Consider the following 15,751-nt stretch of genomic DNA (forward strand, 5'->3'; position numbering starts at 1 on the left):
AACAGATAACTGACTTGCAAATATGAGGAAAGAATTCTTCCTGATAGGTGTAATTGATGCTAGAATAGGAGATTGAAAGTATGTGGAGTATGGCTGGGTGCCAGCCAGACAGGTCTTTTTTTCTTGTCGAGTGGTTGCTTCAAATCCTCCTGGCTTCTGCGGTGAATTTTCTTGCTGATTGATGAACATTGGGAGCCATAGCTTCAGGTGAGAGATTTATCTCCTTGAACTGTACAATGTCAGGAGGCAGAAGAGCAGCTTTCTGATTCCTTTCTGATTCTAGAGACTACCATATTAGTTGGGGAACTACTATCTGCTGTAACAAGGGACACAAAAAACCTTGGTGACTCAAAAAGATGGCAGTTTATTTTCATTCAAGTCGCAGTTCAGGGCATGTGTTCTGTGTCGGCAGGTGGCTCTCCTCTACGTGTTTGTCGTTCAGGAACTCAGGCTGACAGGAGCTCTACCATCTTCAGTTCCTGACTTCCAAGGTCAGTATAGACTGAGCCATCTTAGCTGACAGGAATGGTGAAGTTCAGGGTTAGAGACTTTCTCTTAGCCGTGTGAGAAGAAAATTGTACTCATTACTTCCGGTCTCATTTCTTCAGCAACAGCCGAGTCACTTGGACGTACCAAATTGAAGAGGGCTAAAAAAGGCAATCCCTCACTTGCACGGTCTTTGAGAAAGTCTACACTACATCTTAGATCTGTGTGTGGAAGGTTTTTATAGAACATTGACTCTAAAACTGTGAAGGGTCTGAAATGTTACCCTACCTACAGTTACACACATTCTCTCTCTCTCCCTCTCTCTCTGTCTCTCTTCCTCTTCCTCCTGTCACTCTCAGAAACACTAGACCTCTGGATCAGAGGGGGAAAAACTGTTTATTTACTCACAGAACATCACAGCCAGTTCTTAGAAAATATTCTAAAATATTTAAGGGTAAAAATGTCATGATGTCTGCAATACTTTTGTTTGTAATAGCTTTGTGAGATATAATTCACCCATTAATGTTTGTAGATCTTTGAAAGTGGTAACAGGTCCATAGGTAACCAACACATAGAGCTTATTTGGTGAATCTTCATCCTCATCATGTCTTCTGGGCAATGGCACCTGGATACCGTAATGACATTCCTTGTTCCTTTGGCCCAAACAGCTTTGTTGAGTCTGGTAGCAATGCGCACATCTGGACAAGCCATCTCCTTCATGGCAAATTTCCAGATCTCTTTGAGTGCCTAAGGTCACGGTTCTTGAAACCCACTCCATGGATGTGCCGGTGAATGTTAATGGTGTATTCTCTGGTCACTACCTCAGTGACAGCAGAACAGCTCTTTTTCTCACCACCTGTCTTTGCAGGAGCCATTCAGCCGGGCCCAAGTTGGAAAAGATTGTACATCATTTCTTTTTATTGCCAAATAATATTCCATTGTATGAACATATCACATTTTATTTCTCCATTTATCCATTGATGGACATTGGGGTTGTTTTCATCTTTTGACTATTACGAACAATGCTGCTGCAATGAACATTCTTATACAACCTTATGGATGGACATGTTTCTATTTCTCCTAGGAGTGGAATTGTACTTGAGTGTTTTTATTATGAAAGCATGCTGTATTTTGTCAAAAGCTCTTTCTGCATCTACTGAAATAAACACATGATATTTATCGTTAATTCTATTGATAAGATGTATTACATTAATTGATTTTCAGATGTCAAACCAACCTTGATTTCCTGGAATAAAACCCACTTTGCCATGATGTATAATCCTTTTTATATGTTGCTGAATTGGTTTGCTAGTATTTTGTTGAGGATTTTCAGATCTATATTCAGAAGGAATATTGGTCTGGAGTTCTTTTTTCTTGTGATATTTTGTTTAGTTTTGGGAATAGATAGGGTACTTATGGCCTCATTGAATAAGTTGAGCAGTGTTCCCTTTTCTATTTTTGGGAAGTGTTTGTAAAGAATTGTTATTAATTCTTCTTTAAATGTTTAGTAGAATTCACCAGTGAAGTCATCTGGATCTGAGTTTTTCTTTGTGGAAAGTTTTCTTTCTTTTTATTTTAATTTTGTTATTAATTAAACATCTTTAATGTTATAGATGGATGCAGATTTTCTAATTCTTCTTTAGTCAGTTTCAATACTTTATGTCTCACTAAAAACTTGTCTATTTCATCTAGTTGTCTAATTTATTGACATATAATTGTTCATAGCATTCCCTATAATTCTCTTTATTTCTTTAAGGCTGATAGTAATATTCTCTCTCATTTATGACTTTAGTAATTTGAGTCTCCTCTCTGTTTCCAGGTTAATCTAGCTAAAGATTTGTCCATTTTGTTGGTCTTTTAAAAAAATCAGCTTTTGGCTTCGTTGATTCTCTGTTGTTTTTCTAGCCTCTATTTCACTAATTTCCACTCTAATCTTTATTATTTCCTTCTTTCTGTTTGTTTCAGGTTTAGGTTGCTCTTCTCTTTCCAGTGCCTTAAAGTGGAAGGTTATATTATTGATTTGAGATGTTTCTTCTTTTTAACATAGGCATTTACAAGTGTAAAATTTCCTTTAAATACGGTTTTAACTGCATTTTATGAGTCTTGGTATGCAATGTCTTCATTTCCATCTCAAAATGCTTTATAATTTCTCTTGTGTTATGAGTTGAATTGTGCTCCCTCCCCCCCACCCCAAGTTCATACATTGAAGTCCTAACCCCTTGTACTTTAGAATGTGACCTTATTTGGAAATAAGGTCATTGCAGATGTAATCAGTTAAGATAAGGTCATAACGGAGAAGGGTGGCTTCAAAATATCTTAAGAGAGTTTAAATATCTATAAAAATATACTAAAAACATTACAGAATATATATGCAATACGTCTAAGAAATTGTTTCCAGAATTCACACAGGATTCCTGCAAATCAATAACAAAAAGATAGACAATGTACTAGAACATTAGAAAAGAGGACAAGAGTTTGGCTCAGGCCATACAAAAGGGGGATATTTAAGGAGCCAATGAACATATGAAAAGCCCTATCATGATTTTTCAGGGGGATACAATTATAATCCACCAAAATAACCAAAGTTAAAAAGGCTGACACTACCATGGGATGGCAAGGGATACCTGGTGGTAGTGTAAATTGGTATAACCACTTTGGAAAACTGGCATTAGCTATTAAAATTGAATATGTCTATATGCATCCTCTGACCAAACAATTTCCCTTTAAGGTATAGACCCAACAGAAAGGCATACCTATGTGTATCAAAATATATTAACAATAATGTTCTTACAGCATTAGTCAGTCCAAACGAGAAACAACCAAAATGCCCATCAACAATAGCATAGGTAAATAAGTTGTGGTATACTCATATGATGGAATGCTATCAGTGATGAGAATGAACAAACTATTGTTCTGTATAACAAAGTAGAGTAATCTCACAGAAATTGCTGAATGAAAGGAACCAAACGCAAGAGAATATATAAGTCTACTTATGAGTCCATTATAGGAGAATACATATCTATTCTTTTATATAAAGTTCAAGCATAGGCAAAACAAATCTGTGGTGTTAGACGTCAGCATGGTCGGTAACTTCAGGCAGAGGAAAGGAATAGTGATCGAGTGGGGCCAGGGTAAGGGGGTTCCTGGGGGACTATCATCTTTTATAGACCTGGGTGGAAGTTACATGGGTGTGTTCACTTGGTTAGAGTTCATTAAAATTCGTGCCGTTTTCCATATCACGCACATTGCTATACTTCATGTATGTAGGCTTTATAAGCTATACACCAACAATAAAGTGCTTTTATAAACTGGGACTGTGGAACTAAGCAGAGTGTCAGCTGAAAGATACAATCCACTGTCACTTTCGGTGACTAAAGCCTTTACTATTTTCACCTTACAGCAGTTTAGACAAATTTAAGTTTTGTTTTTCTAGGAGTGGACAAACATCTTAAGGTTGAATCTGCATACCTAAAGCTATGAAGCGATGACAGATGTCATAGGTCTTCACTTGTGCTCTAACATCCAGACACAAGGACAACTGAGAAACATCCCAGATGAAGTTCCTTATCTTCCTTATTCATTTTTTGAACTCTGAGTTACTTTTCAAATTTGCAAATTGCTGCTAAGCACATACTGCCATGTTTCCCTGAAAGTGAGACCTAACTGGAAAATAAGCCTTTGCATGGTTTTTCAGGGGGACACCCCCTGAACATAAGCCCTAATGCATCTTTTGGAGGAAAAATTAATATAAGACCCGATCTTATTTTCGGGGAAACACGGTAGCATTAAATACATTAACATTCCTCAGAACAAATGTCAGAGTGAATACAAAACCTGTCCTCTTACCTAGAACATATGGTTTTAACAACAACAGTGGTAATATTTCATGTACCAAAGATGAACAGTTTGGCTTGTGCCTTTTTTATGAATTCAATCTGTTCCTGGTCCCAAGCCTGTAGTATGCCTCTTTCTTTCTGAATGGCTCTCAAAAATGATATGACAATCTGTACATATTTCCCTTTACCACCAAGGGTACTAATTTTTTGGAAGACATGGGAACAGATGAGAGTGTTTGGTTCTGGGAATGGAAATTACAGATGGATAGAATCCCATTACAATGCGTTTCACTGGCATTTTCTATTGAGCAATTAGCCCTTGTCTGAGTGGAAAGGCTTCCTGCCATGTCCTGAAGGGAATAAGGCAATATGGGTTTTTATTTATTCTAGAAAAACAAATATTTTGTATTTCCAGCTTCTTTAAATTTCAGATAGAAGTATTCTTTTGCCAAAGAGGATGATTTTCTATATCAAAGGCTAAGGCTGTGTGTGTGTGTGTGTGTGTGTGTGTGTGTGTGTGTACAAAGTATGTATCCTCTATCCTGTGAGTGGAGTATAAATGTGACTGTAAATGAAAGGCGTATTAGGGATTCTTATTTTGTCATTAATTTGCTTTACAAAGTATTTTAAAATCCAATTAATTTAATCTAATATTTAATATAGCAGAACCGACATGCCATCAGATTGCTTGACAAAATGCTGTAAGTAATAACTCACTTAAAGCAAGATTTTGTAAAAGTATCACAAGCACAATAAAAGTCACCAGGTGTCTCTTATTTTGGTAGATGCTGTCATTAGTCAAAAGTAAGCACATACGCAAGTAAAAATGCTAACAAAGACTTATTTGTTTTATGAAACTGACCAAAATATTGACGGCGTAGCTCCTTTTTGTGGATGCTCTGAGACGTTTTAGAATAAAGGGTATCGTGTATTTCTATCACTAGTTTTCCTTAGTCTTTAAAAGGCTGTGTACTACTACTCAGACATGCAAAGAACACCCAGCTTATTTCTATAACTGATATAATCTTGTTCTCAAACCTTTGGTCTAGGTGTGCAATAGGCTTGTGGGAGGGGGAGGAAGAACTTGCCAATTAAAGCTTTCTTTTCTGGTTTAAATAACTGTCTTCCACGGTGGCCGGTTGGCTCAGTTGGTTAGAGCACAGTGCTCATAACACTCAGGTAGCTGGTTTGATTCCCACACAGGCCAGTGAGCTGTGCCCTCCACAACTAGATTGAAAAAAGTCAACGACTTGACTTGGACCTGGAAAAACACACTATTCCCCAATATTCCCCAATAAAAATTTAAAAAAAGAAAGAAAGAAAAAAACTCTCTTCCAGGTAAATGGGTGTTCAGAGTCTTTCCCCTTTGCCTTCTCCTGACCGAGACAATGTTGGGTACAGAGACAAGCTTCAGTGGCCTCATGGTGGCCTGGAGAGGAGGCCTCAGGTCTTCAAGTTTAGCCTGTCCTGTCCTCTGAGCCTTACTGGTCTCAGTGTTGGTGTCCCCACTGCCTGCTCCCTGTGCACTGCTGGCAGTCACTGCGGACTCCGTGGCTGATGAACTTGTGGTGTATTTTCTCGGTCTGGGCCCTTTCGACATCCTCACTGCCTCAATCCTACCTCAGCTCTTGCTCCCATTGCTGACTTGTGACTCTGGGTTTTTTCCCTTCTGCCCATGGTTCCACCCTCCTTTTCTTTCTCTCTTCCTTTCTCCCTTTCTCTCTCCCTCCTTTTTGTTTTCTCCTCCACTAGTATTTATTGAATAACTACTATATGCAAAGCCCTGTACTAGGCACATGGAATCCATGAATAAGATCCCTGCCTTTTTTGGATCCTCCATTTTAAAGAGGGGAGTTGGACAATAAGCAATAAGCCGAAGTAAATTATATAATAGATTTAAAGATGATGAGTGTCATGGGGAAAAGAAAAGAAAAATGAAAGCAGGGTAAGTGAGAAGAGGACTGCCAAGAGGGGGAAGGGCAGGTGTAGTGTTAAACAGAGTGGTTGGGAAAGGCAGGGCAGCGAGGTTCTATGAGACCCAAAGCTTGTACAAGTTGGGAGGATGTCCACCTTAAGAAACACATGTAAAATTGTCAATAACAACTTAGTCTCCAAAGTGAATATTTAGTTAGATTGAGAAAAGATTACAAGAGATTACTGTCACATTGCCGTTATAGGTCCCTGGTTTGTGACTAGGCAATTTACCAGAAGCGTTTCCATAGAAAATGCTTCCTAGTTGTAAATGGGTGTCCCCTTCTCCACACTGCACGACTACCAGCAACTTCTAGCACATGCAGGGGGTTGTGCGAGTGGCATTTCTGGCAATGTAAGCTTCACACATAAATCTGCCCCTGTTGGGGTCTCTCACTAAGAAGGGGAGATTTGCCCAGGACTTGAAGGAGGGGAGATAGTTCTCCAAGGAAACAGACATCTAGAGAAGAGTGTTCCAAAAAGAGAGAACAGCCAGAGAAAGCTCCATAACAGTCCTCCGTCTGTGCCACAATGTCTGTTCTGTTCATGAGCACTTTTGCAAGTGCTGGGGTGGCACAGACAGAGGCTGGCTAACACCAACTGTTGAGCCGTACCATTTGCCTAGTTTAATGTCTCTTTTGGAGCAGAAGCTCTTGATAGGTTTTACCATGCAACACAGAGGTCTTCATATTTTGTGTCCCTAAGTTCATCCATATGTCTCTTTCCTGGCTCTCCTTGTCCCCATCCAAATGTATTCCTTCCCTGCCCTTAACAAAACAGCTAAAACCATTCACCACTGCCCAAGAGTCCAAGTATATATGTACCTTGAACCACTTCTCTCTCAATACAAAGGGATCACTAGGTACAGCACCCATTACTTTGCTCAATGGGAAGGTTTCTCCCTCATCACCATCTTTCAGGCCTATCTCTGAGTGGATCTGCAGCGTATCAACAGTCCATTTTCAGTTCACTTCAACATCCCCTGTTGACTTATCTTTGAACCAGGCCACTTTTCTTCGTGGTCAACTGGTCATAGGTGTGAGATAAGGGAGAGGTGATGGTGTATGTATTAGTTTCCTAGTGCTGCTGTAACAAAATACCACAAACCAAATGGCTTAAAACAACAGAAACTGTGCCCTGTACAAGGCTGTCTGGTCAATGGCGTGAATGGAGACTGAAATCCAGTCAGTGATTTTGGGGCTGCATCTACACAAAAAGAGGACCTTTTTCTATTTGCACAAGGGGTAGCAGAGGTTCTGGGGAGAAGTTTAAGCTACACTGTTGTCATGTACTTTAGTTATACTTTATCATGGATAGAGCCAACAGTAAGGTGATTTGATGGTTACCCAAAGATTTTGTATCTTAAACATCCACATTACTTTGTGTTTTTGGAGGCACAAGAAACAGAAAGAAACATATCCAAGTTAAAAATTGAAAGAAATTTGGAGGAAAGGACTTAATGGCAACAAAAAATTGTTCTATTGTGCGTTTTACCAACAAAAAATAGAAACATATTTCGAAGCACATCTTGAAAACAGCAGAGGAAGAACCTGAAAAGTTCCCAGTGTATTACAGCTGGCAAATGGAAACTAATTACACACGTGTGTGTGTGTGTGTGTGTGTGTATAATATTTATCTATATATTTATATATATAATATATATAATATTTCCTTAATTGATTGCTGTTTCTTATCTAATATTTATTACTTATTTTGTGGACATAAAACTACTAGAGGAGTATCAGTATTTATTGTTTTATTTCTCTGAACATAAGCAAATTCCAAAAACATATTTAGTTTACTTAAATAAACCAGGTGAGGCAATAGTACTTCACCTTGAGTGAGTGGCCCGGCTGTTTGTGTATTTAACTGCATATGGCCCTTGGTAAAAAATGTTGAAAAAAGTTTGGACACCCCTGTTCTATATCATTTGTGGCCCTTTTGTCAGTGGCAATTAGAGTGTAGTTTGAGTCCGATAACTGATGACCCTTGTGTCATGCAGGGACTCATGCGGGGTCTCAGCTCCCACTCCCCACATAAGAACGTAGGATATGGTGAGGCCATAAAGGAACACCCAGGGAGTCACTATATCCTCGCTGGCAGCTGGGTTGGAGACACAGGAAGCAGGAGCCACACTATCTGCAACCTGTCGTCCACTTCTCTCTGCCAACCAACCTCACTTGCCAGCTGCAATCTGCAGTGCTAACTGCAATCCACGCTTGCTAGCTCAGCCACCATCTTCTTGCTAGCCCCCATTTGCTGCTAGCGTAGCCACGGCAGTTATACTAGTGGCCGATGGCTCACTGGTTACAGCTGACGGCCAACTAGCCACAGCTGATGGCCATCCAATCACAATTGATGGCCATTCACTACCTGAGCCAGCACCTTTCCATGTGAGTCCGAGAGCCTGCAAACTGCACTCCTGGCTCTGTCCCCACACCTTGTTTTGTTTTTTTATTTCTCAGCCAGCTGAGCTGAAAATTTCCACATATTCTTTGACATTTTTACACTCCTAACATTTGAGATTCTTTTTTCACAACATCTTTGCACCTCTGGCTTTCTCCAATGCCACCAGCTTAGTTGATATTCAGATTCTTGCAATACCCTCCTAACTAGCCTTCCTAACTTCAACATCTACTATTTGTAGTCTAACCTCTATATTGCTTTTAGATTATTTTTCCTAAAGTTCCCTTTTCATCATGTCATTACCCTGGCCAAAATTTTCTGTAGTATCCTATCATCTCTAGTAGCAATCTCAAAACTTATATGATTGTGTATGTATCAGTAAAAGCATATTGAACATGTACCATTAATATATGTATATGTATTTATTTATAATTATACATATATATTCCTGTCTATCCACATATTTAATATTAAGTTTAATTTAAAATTTTTTTAGATACAAATAATTATAAATGTGAGTTTTAATTTCTTTTCCTGGCACCCCAAAGATCATTTAGCATGATTCATTTTGTGTAATGGAATGTAGGCAGAATATTTTTTTAATAATCAGACATGGGGCAGTGCAGGACTGTCCCCCTGTCTGTGGTGCTAAACTATTGTTACTGTCATTGCACACTACCACATGATTGTGTCTCCTGTCCTTTGGATACTGGAGATCCCTGTCTAACTTTCCCCATATTTAAGAAACAAAAGGAAATGTTGACTATAATCTCACTAGTGTTCCTAAAATGGAATTTCAGAGCAGTAAATTAAGAATTCTCTGTCCTCCATGCTGAAAGAACAAAGTATCTCTTTCCCTTGGAAAGAAGCAGACTGATAATAAAAAAAAAAAAAAGAAGGGTTTAAATAAGTCTCCATATTAGCCGAAAAATTTCACTTTTTTTTAAAAATTAAAGTTTATTGGGGTGACAATTGTTAGTAAACTTACATAGATTTCAGGTGTACAATTCTGTAATACATTAGATAATGTATCTCACATTGTGTGTTCACCACCCAGAATCAGTTCTCTTTTAAAAAATAGACAATAAAAGAATTCTACAAATAACTCTGCCCTAAAACTTGGTAACAGATACAATGGTGAAAAATTTCACTTTTGAAAAGACACAGTCAAGGAAAATGTTAAAAGAAGATTCTAATCCTCATGTTTTCATAATTTTATCATTTCATAACCAAGAATGATTGAAAACAGGAGAAAGAATTGCTGTCAAAACTTGTACAGTGTAATGGAGTTATATAGTGAGATTCAGGGATATAAATGCTAGCAGGTACGTGAATACTTCTGTGGCTGCTGGCTATTAGGACAAGACTGTAAATTTCTGCCTTGAGGAAGATTCTGATGATATATAAAATGTCACCTGATGTTGTCACAAATCAGTGGTTCATATGAATCTCATAAAGATTATGGAAACTGCAGCACTTGTTATATAAAGATGAAAGAGTATTACCACTCTAAATCTCCAGCTAGCTACAATTCAACTGAATGCAAATCAGAAAGCTTCAGTGAGACCTGGTGTTGAAAAATAGTTAGGTTTCTCATACAAGTAAAAATGTATTGATAACTTGGAAAAACAGAACAGTGTCTGTTATTAATGGTTCTATCATAATGCCACTAGAGAATTTACAACCATTATAACAGCTTTCTGTAGACCATTTAAAAACTTTTTCCTTTCGATTGCAACCAATCTCTGGTCATCTGAGATACTGAGAAAAACTGATGTTTGATTGTGGGAATCACCACTAATAATAATTTCAATATTAACTATAATTCTTGAATGACTCAGTGCACTGAAACTCTTCTTTGATGCAAGTTTTTAACATAGATTTCCATTTAATAAATGTTTGTTTGCCAATGCAATTTGCCAGGCCATGTGGATATAGAGATAAGCAGACAGAGTCTGACACTTAGGAATTTCACTATCCAGTGAAGGACACAGAAAAGAAGATAAACCAATATCACTATGTTGTATTGCCTGATAGATGTGTAAACAGAATAATATGTCAGCACACAGAGAGACACCGAATCAGAATGAGATAGTCTTGTCAGAAGAGATGATGCTTGATGTCACTCTTTCAGGACAGTAGAATCATCCAGGCAAGCCAATGGAAGAATTCTAGAGAAAGAAAGCAGTGTGTGCAAAGAGTTGAGAGGCAGTGCAGCAGGATTTGGAAATTAAATGCAGTTCACTATCATGGCACAATGGGTGTGAATGGGAAAAGGCAAGCACAGAAAGAGCTGTGTAGAGTATTCCAAGGAGTTTGGATATTTCCCTGAGAGTAAAGTGGGCATATTAAAGGATTCTGAGTAGTGAAAAGTCATGATATTATCTGCATATTAAGAAAATCCTTCTAACAATAATGTAAGGAGTAGATTCACAGATAGACTTTAAAAGAGGGAGATACTTTTGGAATATTACAGAAATATTAAGTCATCAATCAAGTCATTGAAAGTGAAGATGGAGAATAAGAGACAGATTTAAAAGATTTTTAGTGTTGAATCACTATATTGTACATCTGAAACTAAGATAATATTATATTGTATGTCAACTGTAATTAAAAATAAATATAAAAATAAAAAATATAAACTATTTTGGCTATAGTTTCAATGGGACATATTGAACAATTAGTTCTGGGGCAAGGGAGAGAGGGAAGCCTCAGATAACCCCAAAGTGTCCTGTTGGGAAAGGATATCACTTGCTGAGCAAGGGGATGCAGAAGGAGGAACATATTTGGGGGAAAGATGACATGAGTTTGGACAGGTTGTGCTTGAGATGCCTCTGGATCATATGAGTGCAGATGTCCAGCAAGAAGACATATACTTGATTTTCAAGTTCTGAAGATCAATGTTGGCTCAAAGAAGATATTTGGAAGTCATCAGCGGTAGGTGAAGCCAACAGTGGGACCCCGAGAGAAAAATGTGTAAGATGAGGAGAGAGCCAGGCAAAGTCTCCAGGGAAAGGTAACAGCTAAGCAGTGATTGGAGGAAGAGGAACCATTAAAGGAGAACAAACTCGAGCAGACAGAGAGGTCAGAAGAAAACAAGAGAATGTGTATCATGGAGGCCAGCGGAAGAGGAGTTTTTAAGAAGGGAAATAATCAATAGGGAATAGGAAGACCAAAGAAGTCTATACCTTACTGACCCTTATTGTCATTTCTGACCAATTAAAATTTGTATTTATAGTCTATTTATATTGTCTACTAAATATAAAAATATATGTCTAAATAAATTACATAAAATGCACGTAGTCCTATTTTATAGATATTATAGCTAACAAGTATGGCCCTGTCAGGTGACATCTTCCCTTGTATTCTTATAGTAATGCCAGAGGCATTCTTTCCTGTTGTACTCAAATGAAAGCCTAGAACCATATAAAGCAACTATTCCTGAGATTCCCCAGTGTAAAAATGAAATTTTATGTTATTGAAATGAACTCTAACATATGACTGAATGGATCCTTTTGAGAGATACTTTATAATGACATAATGTAACAACTTTGTACTCACAGGTTCGGTCATTCAGGTTTTTATATTCAGGTTGTCATAATGTCAGAAATTACCCTGAGATGCCCAGAGAGCAGGAATACTTTGAATATGGTGGAAACACATTCAGAGTTCTCAACACTGTCACAAACGTTGACCCTAAATAATTAAATGAGAAAAATACATTTTAAAAGGTTTATTTCGTGAATTAAGGTCACAGCATTTTGTAATAGCCTCAAAAGGAATGCTGAATCTAAATCTGGGATACTGGTCTTTCAGGGCTAGAAGATAAGTTAGTTGAAGATCAGAATATTGTTAGGTGTGGTGCTCCTTTGTGTGTATATTGGTTTTAGGGGATGTCTGCCAATGGCACATCTGGGGTCCAGACTGCCTAAGAGGCAGGAGGGCATATATGAGCAGTAACTGGTGCCCACTTCCCAAGGGGATCTAAATTTTAGGTGGATGTTCGGTTCCCTTCTGGTTTCTCAAAGGGGAGGCATTCAGATACCTCTTATATCCACCCACTTAAACAAGATGTGGATTGAAGACAACCAATTCCATCACAGCTAGTTAATTTGTTAGAAAATAAGCATAGATCTCATTTCTGGGAAAAGTGATGGTTGCCATCAACCATCACCTACAAGAAATGTGATAGTTCCCTCACTTCATTATTTTGAAAAATTTTAAAACTACAGAAAAGCTGAAAAAGTGGTACATACACCTTTCATCTAGAATCACCAGTTGGTCACATTTGACCTCATTTGCTTGATCAGTCTGTATGTGTCTATATACTGTATTCTTTGAACCATTTGAAAATAAGTCACAGATATCATGACCCATCACTTCTAAGTACTCTGTACTCCTAAGAATGAGGAAATAGCCTATGTAACCATGGCACTATTCACAGACCCAAGAAGCTTAACACTGGTATAACATTATCTATGCATATTCAAATTTCCCCAATTGCCCCTTTAATATCCAGGATCTAATTAAGGGTCACACTGCATTTAAGTATTGTATCTCTTTGGTCTCTTTCAATCTAAAATAATACCCCATCCATTTCTTGTGTGGTTGTTTATGGTGTTGATATTTTTAAAGGATCAGCCTAGTTGTAGAATATCCCGCAGTCTGAATTTGTGTTATTAGTTTCCTAGGGCTGCTGTAACAAAGTATCACAAATTTCGGGCATAAAAAGTAGAAATCTGTTGATTCACTGTTCTGGAGGCTAGCAATCTAAAATCAAGGCTCTGGGGGAGAATCCTTCCTTGCCTCTTCCAGCTTCTCGTGGCTCCAGGAGTTCCTTGGGTCAGGGTACCATCACTCCAGTCTCTGCCTCTGTCTTCACATGCTGGTCTTGCCTGTGTTCCTGTAAAAACACCATTCTTTGGATTTAGGATTTACTTCAGTGTGACCTCATCTTAACTAACGACACCGGCAAAGACCTGATTTTCAAATAGTTACATTCTGAGGGATTGGGCATTTGTGTTTTAATATATGAATCTGGGAGGAAGACCATTCACTCACAACAGTGTGATTGTTCCCCTATGACTGAAATGAGCTGGAAGAGTTTTGTCAAGGGTGCTTCATAGGTGATGCTGTGTACTTCTCGATGCATCCTTTTGTCCCATTATTGGTGTTGCTAAGTCTGTTTGCTTGTTAAGGGGGTGTCTGCCAGATTCCTTTTGTTATTAATAAGTCATCTGTGAGTGTGGGAACAAAGCTGAGACAGGATTCCAGTGCAAGGACCAGAGAAAGCCCTCCGGCCTCGGGCTTTCCGAGCTGCCTCACAGGTTCCGGCGCAGGGGGATGGCCAGGGAGGTGACAGCATCTGCTACAATGGCCTTTTTTTCTTTTTCTTGTAAAACTAGAGGTTTATTGTTATTTTGTGATTAATAAATGGTCAAATTGGTTAGGACACTATCTGCCACTGTACACCACCATTTGCCCTGTGTCTTTGCTTTCTCTGCCTTCTGCCTCAATCTGGTTTACAGTGACCTATTCCATTCACTTGATGAGTAAGTTACAGACCTCAGCTACTTGGTCTTTCGCTACATGTTTAGGAGTGTTCTCCGTACTATGTCCTGCCTTCTCAATTTCTGTTAATTTTGGATTCATACATTTATGACCTCAGGAACTAGAGTACATAAAGTGTCTGCTTCTCACACACTACACATTCTGAGTTATCAATACCATGGCAGGGGACCCATGACGTAAAGTGAAATTACAGAAGAGCCAAGAATGGATGGTGAGGAAATGCATATGGTGCTGAAGGCAGGCCAGGCGTGTGTCCCTCTCTAGCCAGGCCTACCGCATGTCCCTGCCGCTGCCCTGCAGCCCACACTGAGTACCACTCTGAGTAACAGTTGAGGCACAGGTCTTCTTATGGACTGAATTGCATCCTCCCACCAAAATTCATATGTTGAAGCCTTAACTGCCAACATGGCTATATTTGGAAATAGGACCTTTAAAGAGGTATTTAAGGTTAAATGAAGTCATAAGGGTAGGGTTCTAATCCAATATGACTGGTGTCCACGTAAGAAGAGGAAGAGACACCACTGAGGATGTGCATACACATAGGAAAGGCCATGTAAGGACACAGCAGGAAGGCAGCCATCAGCCAAAGAGAGAGGTCTCACCAGATGCCAACCCTGCTGGCACCTTGATCTTGGACTTCCAGCCTCCAGAACTGGGAGGAAATAGATTTGTGTGGTTTAAGCCATCCAGTCTGTGATATTTTGTTATGGCAGCCCTAGCAAACTAATACAGTACAGTGTGAATTATTTTATGCTTTGCTCTCTTTTTTCTCGTGTCACTACATCTACTTTCATATAACTCTCTTTGAATGTAAAGGAAGAAATACCTCTCTTCCTGGGTCTAAATCTCTCTTCCTGCCTGGGAGGTATTCTACTCCCATACATATCCCATCTGTTGGCTTTCCCTTCTTTTAGGGAAAAAAGGCAGAATTTAAATAGAAATGGATATTACATAACTTTCTTTTGTTTTCTTTCTATGAGCTTCATACTCTCCAAAGACTCTGTTCCTTTCTGGCTTGAGTCATGCAGATGGTTGTCATGTAAGCCAAGCTGCCAGGACAGGAGATCAGGAGGAGTGCGTTTGTCACCAGAAGAAAAATGCTCTTACCATGAGTTAATGACAAACGTGAATCTAAAGCAATGCTTCTCAAGTAATCCATGAAGAAGGAACCAGAGTTTCCCCACAATGTCTACCAGACCTATGCTTTTGTAAAATATAATAAAAATAAATTTCTAGAAAAAAACAAAAGGCATACAATATAGAAGTCCCACGTTTCAAGAGACAGAAAATTACTCTGTCAAATTGCTCAGAAAGTGCCTAAAGAGTCATTTCTGTACTTATCACACACACTTCACAAACGGTTCAAAGACAAGCCCAGTAATAAACGAAAGGTTGAAGGACAATAATCTGTATGTGCTGACACCCTGAGAGTTCATGGCCAAAGCCAAAGGACGTGGTAGTACTCACTATTTCCCATCATT

At 38.7% G+C, this 15,751-nt stretch overlaps 1 pseudogene; it reads right to left on the reverse strand.

Moving 5' to 3' along the window:
* Nucleotides 1–949: 949 nt before the first annotated feature.
* On the reverse strand, nucleotides 950–1,361 carry LOC109449638 (large ribosomal subunit protein eL31; annotated as a pseudogene).
* Nucleotides 1,362–15,751: the final 14,390 nt, after the last annotated feature.

This window comes from Rhinolophus sinicus, linkage group LG04, assembly GCF_036562045.2.
Source record: "Rhinolophus sinicus isolate RSC01 linkage group LG04, ASM3656204v1, whole genome shotgun sequence".
In the NCBI taxonomy this organism is placed as follows: domain Eukaryota; kingdom Metazoa; phylum Chordata; class Mammalia; order Chiroptera; family Rhinolophidae; genus Rhinolophus; species Rhinolophus sinicus.